The following is a 13,617-nucleotide window of genomic DNA, read 5'->3' as shown; positions in this document are numbered from 1 at the left end:
AAAATGGATAAGGATTAATAAAAGTTGCAATCCAAAATGGATAAGGATTAATAGAACTAGCAATCCAAAATGGATAAGGAGTAATAGAACTTACTCATAACTTCACTGTTATACGCATATATATATATATATACGTTTCTGCTTACTGATATAAATCTGAAAACTACAACGAAGAATTGGAATAATCTGAAATCAAAACTGATATGAACCTGTAATGGAAGGGATTACAGGAAGAATGCTTGCCTGATAGAACTCTTTGATCGAACCCTGGAGTGATCCTGAAGACTCTAGCAAGCCTCTACTATCTCTTGGCTTTTTTGTTCTTCACACGGCGTGAAGAAAAGCTAAGCTAATGGGCTCTATATATAGACATAAAGTCCTAGATCTCTTTCCTTTTATAACTTGGAATCCCTCTCCCAATTAAACTTGGAGACTCTCAAAACCTTCTCCTATTGGGACTAGGAGACTCTTAATCTAAATCCATCTCATACATGGATTCTCATTCTTCTTTAAATATATAGTCCCACTTAATTAATAATAATACAAAAATTATTATTAAAACTCTCAAATAATAATAAAACTCTAAAATCACCTTCATGCCCTTGCATTTAATTTCCAAAATAAATAACTAGAATTAAATGCTCTTTAAATGCTATTTATATAATATTCTCTCAACTAAAAATCTAAATTGCCACCTTGGCAAATTCTTTTAAACTCCAAAATTAAAAGAAATAAATGTTATTCTTTTCCTTCAAAATCTCTAAATTACCACATTAAATAATTAATTGGCAAAATCGCTTAATCAAATACTTCAACAATTAATTAAATCATTCTTGAATAAATACTGGGCCCTCTAACGGGTCGTTACAATTTCTCCCCTCCTTAAAAGAATTTGGTCCTCCAAATTTGTACCTGGTTACTCAAACAACGAGGGGTAAAGACTCATCATCTCTTCTTCTTATTCTCACGTCGCCTCTTCTGGCGAGTGTCACTGCCATTGCACTTTTCACGAGAGGAATTGATCGATTCCTCAAAATTTTTTCTTTTCGCTCTAGAGTACTGGTAGGCATCTCTTCATAAGATACGTCTTCTCTGACCTCAAGATTCTGAAAATCAATCACATGCTGAGGATCTGGAACATACTTCCTCAACATCGAAACGTGAAACACGTTATGGACATGGGACAAGTGAGGTGGCAAAGCTAACTCATATGCCAAAGTCCCAATCCATCTCAAAATCTCAGATGGACCAATGTAACTGGGACTAAGCTTCCCTGTTACGCCAAATCTGCACACCCTTTAATAGGCATGACTCTTAACCAAACATGGTCACCTACCTCAAACTTGACGTCTCGTCGTCACTTATCTGCATAACTCTTCTGTCTGTCTTGTGCCGTTTTCATTATAGCTTTGATAACTCAAATCTTTTATGATGTTTTCTCAATAATTTCAGGACATAATAAAGCCCTATCACCAATCTATTCCCAACATATCGACGATCGACACTGTCGCCCATACAATGCCTCATACAGACATTCCAATACTTGAATGGAAACTATTATTTAGGTAAATTCTACCAAAGGTAGATACTCATCCCAACTACCTTGGAAGTCTAGAACAATAGCTCTCGACATGTTCTCGAGAGTCCTAATAGTCCTTTTTGACTGGCCATCTGTCTGCGGATGAAATGCTATACTAAACTTCATCTGAGATCCAAATGCATCATGCAAAGCTCCCAAAAATTGAGAAGTAAAACGAGGATCTCGATCTAATACAATGCTGGCTGGAACATCGTGTCACTTCACGATCTCCTCAATATAAATTCTTGTAAACCTATTCAATGGGTAAGTCTTCTTAATAGGAAGAAAATGGGCTAATTTAGTCAAACGATTGATAATCACCCATATAGCATCATAGCCTCTAATCATTTTGGGTAAACCCATCACAAAAATCCATAGCAACATTATCCCAATTCCACTCTTGAATAGGTAATGGAACTAATAAACCTACAAGTTTCTGATGTTCCGTTTTAACTTGTTAGCATACTGAACACTATGAAACATATTTTGCTACATCTTTCTTCATACCACTTCACCAATACTATCACTTTAGGTTATGGTTTATCTTTGCAACACCTGGATAAATAGTATAACGACTTTTGTGTCCTTCATTTAAAATCTCCTGCTTAAGACTTCCATCATCGAGTATACAAATATGTCCTTGAAATAAGAGTATACCATCACTCCGTAGAATATATCCCAAAGGAGAAAATTTCCCGATATCTGCCAAAATCTGAGCCAACTTCTCGTCTTTTGATTGTTGGTCCTTGATTAAATCAAATAACTTGGGTTGTATTCTCATGTAAGCACAACTCACAAACTGATCTTTCCTCTGGGGCTGAAATAGTTAAAGCACTTAATTTCTCTAATAACTTCCATTCTTAAACCATCATCATAGCTATAGAAGCTCCTCGCCGACTCAAAGCATCGGCTACTACATTAGCCTTTTCTAGATGGTATAGAATCTCATAGTCGAAGTCCTTAAATAACTCGACCCAATGTCTTTACCTCATGTTCAATTCTTTTAGGGATAGAAGATAATGTAAACTCTTATGATCTGTATAAATCTCAATATTCTCACCATATAAATAGTATTGTCATATCTTCAATGCAAATATTACTGCTGCCAACTCCAAATCATGAGTAGGGTAGTTCACCTCGTGTTTCTTCAATTGTCTTGAGGCATAAGCATTAACTCAACCTTATTGCATCAATACGCAACCCAAACCTGAATGGGAAGCATTATTATAGATGGAAAATTTCTCTCCACTTCTTGGTATAGCTAAGACTGGTGCGGTGGTCAACTTCTGCTTTAATTCTTGGAAAGCACGTTCACACGCATCATTCCATTCCAACTTCTCTCATTTCCTTGTTATCTTAGTCATAGGGGAAGATAAACGAACAAATCCCTCAATGAATCACCTATAAGATCCTACAAGACTTAGAAAACTACGTATCTTTGTCACTATCGTAGATCTCGGCCAATCCATAACTGTTTTAATCTTGTTTGGATCCACTGAAATACCGTCTCCAAACACCACATGACTTAGAAATCCAATCTGAGTGAGCCAAAACTTACACTTACTGAACTTGACACACAATTGCTCTTCTCTGAGCCTCTATAGTACCGAGTAACATGCTCTATATGCTCCTTTACACTAGGTGAGTAACTAAAATATCATCTATGAAGACAATAATGGAGCAATCTCGGTACTCCTATAGAACTTGATTCATCAAATCCATGAAAACAGCTGGAGCATTCGTTAACCCAAATGGCATCACCACAAACTCATAGTGTCCTTAGTGAGTCCTAAAAGTAGTTTTCTGAATATCATCATCTCTGACTCACACCTGATGGTAACCTAATCTTAAGTTTATCTTTGATAACACTTTAGCTCCTTGCAACCGGTCTAATAAGTCATCCACTCGAGGTAAAGGATACTTATTCTTCACTGTCACCTGATTCAACTGACAATAATCTAAGCACAACCTCAAAGATCCATCTTTCTTTCTCACGAATAATACTGGAACGCCCTATAGGGATGATCTGGGTCAAATGAAACCCTTCTCTATTAATTCCTCTAACTGGGCCTTTAACTCCTTTAGCTTATCAAGTGTCATTCGATATAGATCCTTAGAAATAGGCTGTATACTAGGCAATAACTCAATAGTAAACTCTGCTCCTCTCTGAGGAGGTAATCCTGGTAATTCATCAAGGAAAGCATATGAGAAATCTCGTACTACTGGCACCTCAAACAACTTCTTCTTGCTTCTCTCATCTAAGGTAACAAAAACTAGGTAAACTTTACTTCCATCACGCATCAACTTCTCTAATTTCATCACTGAGATAATTGGAATCATAGCCATAGGCTTGACTCCTCTATATATCTGAACCAGCTATCGAGGTAGATCAAAGTCTATAATCTTCCATTGACAGTCAACTCTTGCATAATGCCGTGACAACCAATCCATGCCAAGGATCAAATCAAAATCCCTAACATCAAGAATTTCTAAGTCTCCAAATAGCTTCTTATCATGTACCTCGATCTCAATTCTCAAACATTTCTCTTGATAACATACTCTTGCTAAACTACCATGGCATAATCCACATGTAATACCCGGTATTACATGGTGTTAAAAATAAATAATTTTTTATTATTTTGAAAGGATCTCGGGTGGTCCAGGAAGCCCAATGGTCAATATCGAGAAATTAATTAATGAAATTTGCCGAATTGGCAGCTGGGAGTGCCTCGGGACTTGGATGTCCAGGAGAGAGGGCAAGAGATTGATGAGCGTCTCGAGATAAGGTTAATGGCGCTGAAACCAGTCCGACCGGGAATAATTTTCGAAATAATTTCGGTAGAAGCCCGAGTGGGTACCAATATCGAATAATCGGAGGGGACCTCCTGGGAGCTGAGGGGACCCTAGGGGTGGTTCGATTTTCTGAATAAGGCAATCCTTAAGCGTTTTCGAATCGAATAGAGGTCCCATATAGGCGCAAGGACGAAATCGGCCTTATCGAGTAAAAAAATCGAATATTAATTCTTGAAAAATCAACATTTTGTGTGATTTAGTAAAAATTAATTAAGGCTAGAGGGCCAGGTGCAATTAGTAAATTCCTTAAGTGGGATTATCGAAATTGGGCAGTGAAATAATAGTGTAATTGGGGAATTAAAATGTAAATTATTATATATATATATACAGTATACGCGAAAGTGGGGAGGAAGCTTCCTCCCCTCTGATATTTTGAAATGGCCGAGAGCCTTCACTAGGGAGAGAGCAGAGAGTGAGAACCGATCGAGAGAGAGGGAGATCAAGTGAGGGAGATGGTGGCTGGCCGATGGTCGACCAGCGACCTGCAACCATCGACAGCGGCGGTCGCGGGCAATGGCAGTGGCTGGAAGCGTCGGCCATGGCTGACGCAGGGCGGAGCTGGAGCGGTTGCAGTGGCTCGCGTGGAGGCGCTCGGCGTTGGCTGGAAGGTGTTGATAGCGGTTGTAGTGGTGCAGGAGGTCGTGGCGGCCAGTTGAGGTTGCAGCAATGGCGGGAGCTGGCTTGGCCAGCGGAGGTGGCTAGAACAGCCATGGCCGCCATGCGCAAGCAGCTGCTCGCGGCGTGGGGGCAGCTTGAGGCGGCGGCGGCCGGACAGTGGGTGCGTGATGGCGTGAGATGGCCGTCGGTGGTGATGTTGGAGGGCAGCGGTGGCTGAACTGGTGCGCGAGGGCGCCTGCACAAGGAAGAAGAAGAAGCCGCGAAGAAGGAAGGAGAACAGGGGCACGCGGGAGAAGAAGAAAAAAAAATAGAAAAGGAAAAAAAATAAAAATAAAAGAAAAGGAAATAATGGGAAAAATAAGGGAAAATAGCCAAAATTCCAGAAAAATGGGGGAAGAGTCTGGAAATTATTTTGGGGCACAAGGAACGTGTCGAAAGCTTGAAAATGGAGATTTTGGGCTTGAGATGGCAGTAATGAGGCAATGCCGGTATGAGCGATTGATCGATTTTCTCTTCCAAATTATCTGAGGTGAGTTAATTACTTCTTTTCAAAATATTTCCTTTATGTGAGATATTAAATTGTGGAGTGTTGTTGGATTTAACCCCGGGTCGGGGTGGTTGGAAATTATTAAATGGCTGATGTATGCCGTGGTTGGTTGTTTGGAAATAGTGTTGATGGTGATTTTGCAATGTGTGGCAAAATCGATGGCATTGGGTTAATGCCGAATGTTAATAGAGTTGGGTTTTTATGTGTTTGCCTCTAGATTCGACCAGGAAGGCGGTAATCCTAGAAGAGCTCGGAGTTCGGGCTGGCGTTCTCACCGAGGCAGAGATGAGGCTTTAAGCCAGGTAAGGGACGGCCCCATGTGGAGGTGGCCTTGCAAGTTGGTAAATATGCTTGATAATGTTTTTATGTTGCACTGGCATGTAGTGGTTATATCTTGTGTGATGCAAGAACTAGTGGACCTATGGCCATAAGGAGGACTAGTGGTGGGGGCTGATAGGTTGATGCCTCAAACCTTAGTGGGTTGTGAGGATGTGTGAGCCTAGCCTCATTTGCATGCATTTGACATACATAAACATGATTATATTCATATTTACATGCATTGCACCCTTACTGAGTCTTTATGACTCATGAGGTTTTACCTCATGTGTAGATATTGCAAGTCCAGAGGCAAGCAGGGATGGCGCAGGGAGGCCGTTGTGGCAACTAGCTGAGTTGCCCGAGTTATGTATTTTTAATATTGCTTGTATATAGCCAGGGGGCGTGGTGTATGTATACCCTTGTGAGTAAATGTCTGTGTTATTGAGCTTAAATGTATTTAATTGTTGTAATCATCATAGTGTGATAGATGATTATGAGATTGCTTGTTGAATGTGGCATAGTTGGTAAAGCCAAGTTTCGGACCGAGTCAGGATCAGCAAGGTATGTTCTCATAAATCCCCAATACTCAACGAAGTGTTTGTATGCTAGCTAGTGCCTGGGTCACCTCTGGCTTGCTATGGGGCGAGTTGAAGAGAGGTGAAGCTCACTCGGGTTTCGGGTCTCAGTCCGCTGTGTTTTCTTGATTGAGTTGGGACCGATTCCTGAGTGGAGCGAAGGGAAGGACGAAGCCTAGTTCCCACCTAGGGCGTTTCTCTTGAAACATAATCCAACCCTTCAGTTGTGGTTTGATAGGTGAGTAATCTGGTCGATTATTTACCAGTGGCGCTCGTAAGTGGGAGCGGGTCGTTACACCACACTCTGAGCTCTTCCAAAAGCGTGGCAAATATCAGCACACAATCCTCTCTAGAATTTAACATCCTTCTTAGCTTCAGTGGACACCAACTCTGAGGCTTATATAGTCAAGACTATAAACTCTGCCTCATCTTGGGCCACTGTCTTGGTACCTTACACCAACTCAACGAACTCAAAAACTTTCTGGTCCTTAACCCATGCTGAATAATAAGCGTCATTTAACACTTGCTAAAACTCGACCCATGCGGGTTCTTGATTACCAATCTCTAGCGGACAGTCTTCCACCATCTCTCGGCATCACCTCTACATAAAAATGTGCTAAGTCGCACTCGGCGATCGTCTGTACAATCGATAGCATCTAATTCTCAACTGCTGTTGCATATGTGCCTCCATAGAATGCTAATGGTCGGAAGGCCATGAAATCCTTTAATAACTAACTCCCTATATCTGCCTCCACAACTAAAGCTATTGGAGTGACTGGCTTACCGCCACTACTACCTCCTACTTCTTGGGGAACTTGTCCTTGCCTAACTAATAACTAGGGTATCTACCACCCTCATCAATCCTACTAACATACCTCGTATCTCGACCAATCCTGCCGTAGATTGCGACTGACTCTCCTGGTGAGCCTAACGTGGATACTAGAACCTCATCTGTAATAGAAGTAGCCTCATTGCGAGTACGAGGTCGTCCTCTTCTATTACTCATCTTCCTGCATGACCACTTAGGGTTAGAATACTGCTAATTGGGGCAACATATCTAACTGACGGACACAAGTCCTAACTCTACCCAACATCTTATGTGTGTACGGGAGACTCCTCAAAACACCGCTCTAATACCAATACTGTAACACCCCCTTTCCTAGAACTAATCGAGAAGAGGTGCTACTGGGGATAATAAAATAAACTGGCTGATAAACTGAAATCTGATACCATAACTGAACATCTCAATCAATTGGAATAAAAGCTCTGAGTTAATACAGACTAGAAACCATAAACTCTGTCTAAGGGACAATCTTTCAACTGAAATATAAAATAGATCTAAACTAAGAAAATACTATAAAACTCAACGAACTCCCAGACATCTTTTATCTTGAGCGGCTCCATGTACACACACTACTGAATACTGCTGCTAGGCCCCACATCTGATACTCCCCTGCTAGAACCTGGAGGGGTGAAGAGTACAAGGTGAGCTACAAAAGCTCAGCAAGTAATAAGCTGGAAAGAATACTGAAGCTAAATCGAAGAATATCGATATTGATAAATAACTCACTGAACTTGTACTGTATAATCACTGTCTGTTTGCATTAATAAAAATGTAATGCACATAAACTGTAAATTAAATGCAGGTATGCAACTTTGGCTCGTAGGCCCACATAATCTAATAATACATACCTATCTGATCTAAAACCTACATACATAAAAACTGTAAGCACATACTGTGGGCAAAGCCCCTAACCCACTGGTTGCCACCAGGCGAGCAACTCATAAACTGAGCTGAAACTGAAACTGATGGGATCCTCGCAGACTAAGCCGCCTAGCGCGCATAATGCAATGCAATGCTCACATAAATGCTGGCACACAATATGTAGTGCTCCATATAAAGTCATACTCAATGCTCATACCAAAATGTATGCACATAATCTCACAAAATAATGTTGATCATGTTATAATAATGCTGAACATGATATGATCTTCATCTATATGTTAGAATACAAAGATTCAATGAACTATGATTTAGGGTATGGGTATGATTAACTTGTCATGTTCTGGCTTATGAATTCAATGTTAGAAGGTATTGAATACATTAATTGAATTAAACTTGAATTAGGACACATTGGAAGCTAAATTGGATTTCTAGAAAAGTCATTCGGATATCAGGAAGGATATCCGGATATGATGAAAAACATCCGGATACATTAACATTCAAAGCAGAAGCTATTCGAATATGCTCGGAAGTATTTGGATATGAACTAGGACATCCAGATATGATTCTGGTCATCCAAATATCTCACTGATGCATTCGCATATAACTGGGGACTATTCGAATGAAAAATTTAACTTTTGAGGGAGGTATCTGGATATTAGGCGAGACATCCGAATATTATCTTGACCTTTCCATATGTATAAACAAACCATCTGGATATCATACTCGAACAACTTTAGATACATCCGGATACAATACAAGGTATCCGAATATTAGAACTTAGAGTAATAGAACTTACAATCCAAAATGGATAAGGATTAATGGAACTTACAATCCAAAATGGATAAGGATTAATGGAACTTACAATCCAAAATGGATGAGGATTAATGAAACTTGCAATCCAAAATGGATGAGAATTAATGGAACTTGCAATCCAAAACAGATAAGGATTAATGGAAGTTGCAATCCAAAACAGATAAGGATTAGTGGAACTTGCAATCCAAAATGGATGAGGATTAATAAAACTTGCAATCCAAAATGGATAGGGATTAATGGAACTTGTAATCCAAAATGGATGAGGATTAATAGAACTTGCAATCCAAAATGGATAAGGATTAATGGAACCTGCAATCCAAAATGGATAAGGATTAATAAAAGTTGCAATCCAAAATGGATAAGGATTAATAGAACTGGCAATCCAAAATAGATTAGGAGTAATAGAACTTACTCATAACTTCACTATTATACGCATATATATATATATACGTCTCTGCTTACTGATATAAATCTGAAAACTACAACAAAGAACTAGAATAATCTGAAATCAAAATTGATATGAACCTGTAATGGAAGGGATTACAGTAAGAATACTTGCCTGATAGAACTCTTTGATTGAACCCTGGAGCGATCCTAAATGAAAGTAAAGCAAGATCGCTACGGGGCAAGCAGCGTAGTTCAAAATTTTTGAACCTTACCCCGATCCCGGGGATTGGATCAACGTCGAAATCAAATCATTCACAAACAAATAAATAAATCTAACCTTTAGATTATCGAGTCATTCGCGGATTCGAACCGTCCAAGCGTCCAGCCTCTAACTCGTGATACACGGCATGCATCCGTTGGCAAGGAAAGCGGAATAAGAGTGCTAGCTCCTTCTCCTTTGCGCGGCTTGAGTATGGACGGTAAAAGAACGCCCACGTTTCAAATCGATGCCAAAAAGAAATGGGAAGAGTGAACGGAAATACGTTTTTCAACACTTGAAAAATAACACCAAAAACCCCTTTATTTTGGGCAACCCATAAAGGGATATTTATAGTGAAATATCCTAGGGTTTCGAAAACCCTAATGGATTGTGCTAGCCCATTAATTCTAATTTAATTAGAATCTTAAGTGGGCTTATTCTAGTCTAACTAGAAATATAATTAAATCGCCCAATCCTTTTATAGGTTAAATAAAATATTATGGCTCAAATCTAATTCAAGCCCAAATATATTTTATTTAATATTTGGCCCAAATCTAATTTGGTCCAAATATAATATTTAATATTTGGCCCAAATCTAATTTAGTCTAAATATAATATTTATTTTAATATTTGGCCCAAATCTAATTTAGTCCAAATATTAACTTAAGCCCAAATATATTTTATTTCCTATTTGCCACTCCAACAAATAGAAAATTATTAAATTAGAAACTCCTTCCTAATTTAATCAATTGTCATTTTAGGAAACTCTTTCCATTATAATGACCCCTCGCCATATCGACATCATTACGTCTATTTGTTCTTTTTCCGTGAGAACCTACGACGACACAACTTCTTGCCGAAGTGTCCCACTTAACCATACGTCCACTCTCCTGGTTTAAGCTAGGGACCGTGCCTATTGCGTATGACTCATTAGGCTTCCGAATATGTTGGCTGTAATACCCGAGAATGATTTGAGGTCATAAATAATATTTGATGAAGGGCATAAATGGACTTTGTGGAAAATAAGACTATAGGGTACACTAACGCAACATTGGACGATCGAATTAGTCAGAGGGAGTACCCTGGACCCTGGATAGCCAAGGAAAATGGTATAGTATCGACAAGTAATACGAGTTATGATTTTAGGCATCAAAAGAAGTTGGATCGGGAACGGTTCCCGGTATAGCTAAAAAAGGCAATTGTGATTTAGGCTGAAATACCGAATTATCGTACGGGGCATCCGGGAAGTCAATGGAACCCCGAGGAAGTTCATATTTGGCATATAGAGTAACCCTTCAGTAGTTTTTGGAAGAAACAAAAGGGTTTGTAGCTAAAACGAAGATTCGGGCCTAAGTGCAGTTTTTTTCGAAATTGACGGAGGGAGATCGAAACGATATTTTTTCAGAATTTTAAAGGGAATGTTTTAGGATATTTCAAAGGGTTATAAAGGTCTTTAAAGAGAAATTTAGTTTTTGAGCCGGGGGCAAAATCGTAATTTTTGAGGTTTGGGGTAAAAGTGTAATTTACCTAAAAATTAGGGGCATTAGCGCAATTAGTCCATTTTTCAGGGACTAAAATGCAATTAAAAATTAGCCCGGGGACCATGTTGAAAAGGGTCTAAGTGCAATTATCCAAAAGTTCGGGCCAAAGTGTAATTCTTGAAATCTTTTTACTAGGGGCATTTGGGAGATTCAGGAAAAAAAAGCTTCATAAATGACTTTAGAGATAAGAATGAAGTCTCATGATGACGTTAGAGATAAGATGAAGGCTCATGATGACTTTAAAGATAAGATTTGTATAAGATTTGATTGGATAAGAAAATATTTGATTTGGATAACAATGATTGCAGAAGATCTTAGAAGATTTTGGAATGATTACAAAAGATATTAGAAGATTTGGAATGATTATAGAAGATTTACAATGATTGCAGAGAATCTTAGAAGATTTTGGAATGATTGCAAAAGATATCAAAAGATTTGGAATGATTATAGAAAATATTAGAAGATTTGGAATGATTGGAAAAGATTTTGAAAGATTTGAAATGATTGCAGAATATATATTTCTTGGTGGCTAAGTTTCCTAAACATATAAATAGGGGCTCAAGGCTAAGGATTCTCTCATTCGAAATTGTGATACATTTGTGCTAGACGAGGTGCTTCGGGTTTAGTGGATAGAGCGTTTTTAAAGCATACGCGAGGCATCACACGCGTAGAGCACTTAGGCAGCGCATGAGGACCTGTAAGAAGGTGGTTTGGTTAAAAGACTTGAGGAGTTGCACGAAAATTGAGGTTGGGCACAAGATTCGAGGTGTTCTGAGTTTCGTTCAAGGTGAGTTGTTCGCTACCAAAATTTGGCTTTCTTATGAGTGGTTCTCCTCCAAAACTTGATTTATTGTGAGTGTTCTACCGAAAAACTTGGTTTTAAGTTGTGAGTGTTTGCCCCCAAAACTTGATTTATTGTGCTTGTTCTATCTGAACATATGGTGATTTCATGCAAAATGGTTTTGTGCATTAAAATGGTAACCGGTGACGGTTGGATTTATGAGGGAGGTTTGTCCCTAAACGTTTTGAACTGTGCATTGCATTTTATAAATGTTGTTTATACGATGCATTGAATTGTGAATTGTGGCATTGTCTTGAGTTTTATGTGTACGTATGGAATGTCAGCCTCGAATGTTGTCTGGATAGTGTAGCCATAATTCTCCAAGGGCGTGACGAAATAATAGGGGTATCTGATGCTGGTGTGCATGTCAGGATAACTGCCTTGGTTTCCGTGCCAGACCGTTTGGTCAAGGAAGTTGCACTAGGACGACTAGGTGGTCCATACTGTGTTGTTCATGTGGGATGTCAGCCTAGGATGTTGTCTGGATAGTGTAGCCGTAATTCTCCAAGGGCGTGACGGAATAATAGGGGTATCTGATGCTAGGTGTGCATGTCAGGATAGCCGCCTTGATTTCCGTGCCAGGCCATTTGGCCAGGGAAGTTGCACTAGGACGACTAGGTGGTCCATACTGTGTTGTTCATGTGGGATGTCAGCCTAGGATGTTGTCTGGATAGTGTAGCCGTAATTCTCCAAGGGCGTGACGGAATAATAGGGGTATCTGATGCTAGGTGTGCATGTCAGGATAGCCGCCTTGATTTCCGTGCCAGGCCATTTGGCCAGGGAAGTTGCACTAGGACGACTAGGTGGTCCATGTGAAATTTTGGAGTTGGGATTGTATGGTGGTTCCTGGATGCTTAAGGTGGGAACGTATTCTGGTGAGATGCGTTGGCAGCCCCATTTAAGCTAGAATCGCGTCGCGTCGTCGTGTCGTCGAGTCGGTGTGGTGGCATAGCTTTTAGAGAGATTGCTCTTTCCCCATGGTAGGGTTAAGCGCGTGGGAATTCTCTTGAGTTAGGGCTTACCGGGTGTATTGGTTTATTTCATGTCTTGCATTATTCATGAAAAATGTGTTTTGAACTCTCACTTAGATGATTCATCATCTAATTTGGACTTTGTCCCTGGAATATTCAAACGTTCCAGGTGAAGGCAGCGGTGCAAAAGGGAAAGGAATCATCAAGGAGTGACGGCGATTAGCGGATAGTTTACATTATGTCTTTTCAGTTATGTTATTTACTTTTGAAAACGTCATGTAAACGTTGGTGCAACTTTATATATAAATAAAGTGGTTTCGGTTATGACCTGTTGAGGTTTCGATCTAGCTTTTGCATTTGTGTTGGTGAACCTGTCTTGGTTTATTAATGGTTCATAGTTGATATACTGAGAAGGTGTAACGGGATCTTCGGGGAATAGTTTTTGTGATGGGTTTTTGTTTGAAAAAAAATTTATCCCCGGAATCTTACGTTACGTTAACGCTCCCAGGAATTGGGGTGTTACATTGGCAATGTGTCGGTATAAACACATAAGACAAGATTGGCCTCTAGCAAGGCATCATGCCTACCC

Source organism: Diospyros lotus, chromosome 5 (genome assembly GCF_014633365.1).
Source record: "Diospyros lotus cultivar Yz01 chromosome 5, ASM1463336v1, whole genome shotgun sequence".
Classification (NCBI taxonomy): Eukaryota; Viridiplantae; Streptophyta; class Magnoliopsida; order Ericales; family Ebenaceae; genus Diospyros; species Diospyros lotus.
Note: the sequence above shows the minus strand (reverse complement) of the source record.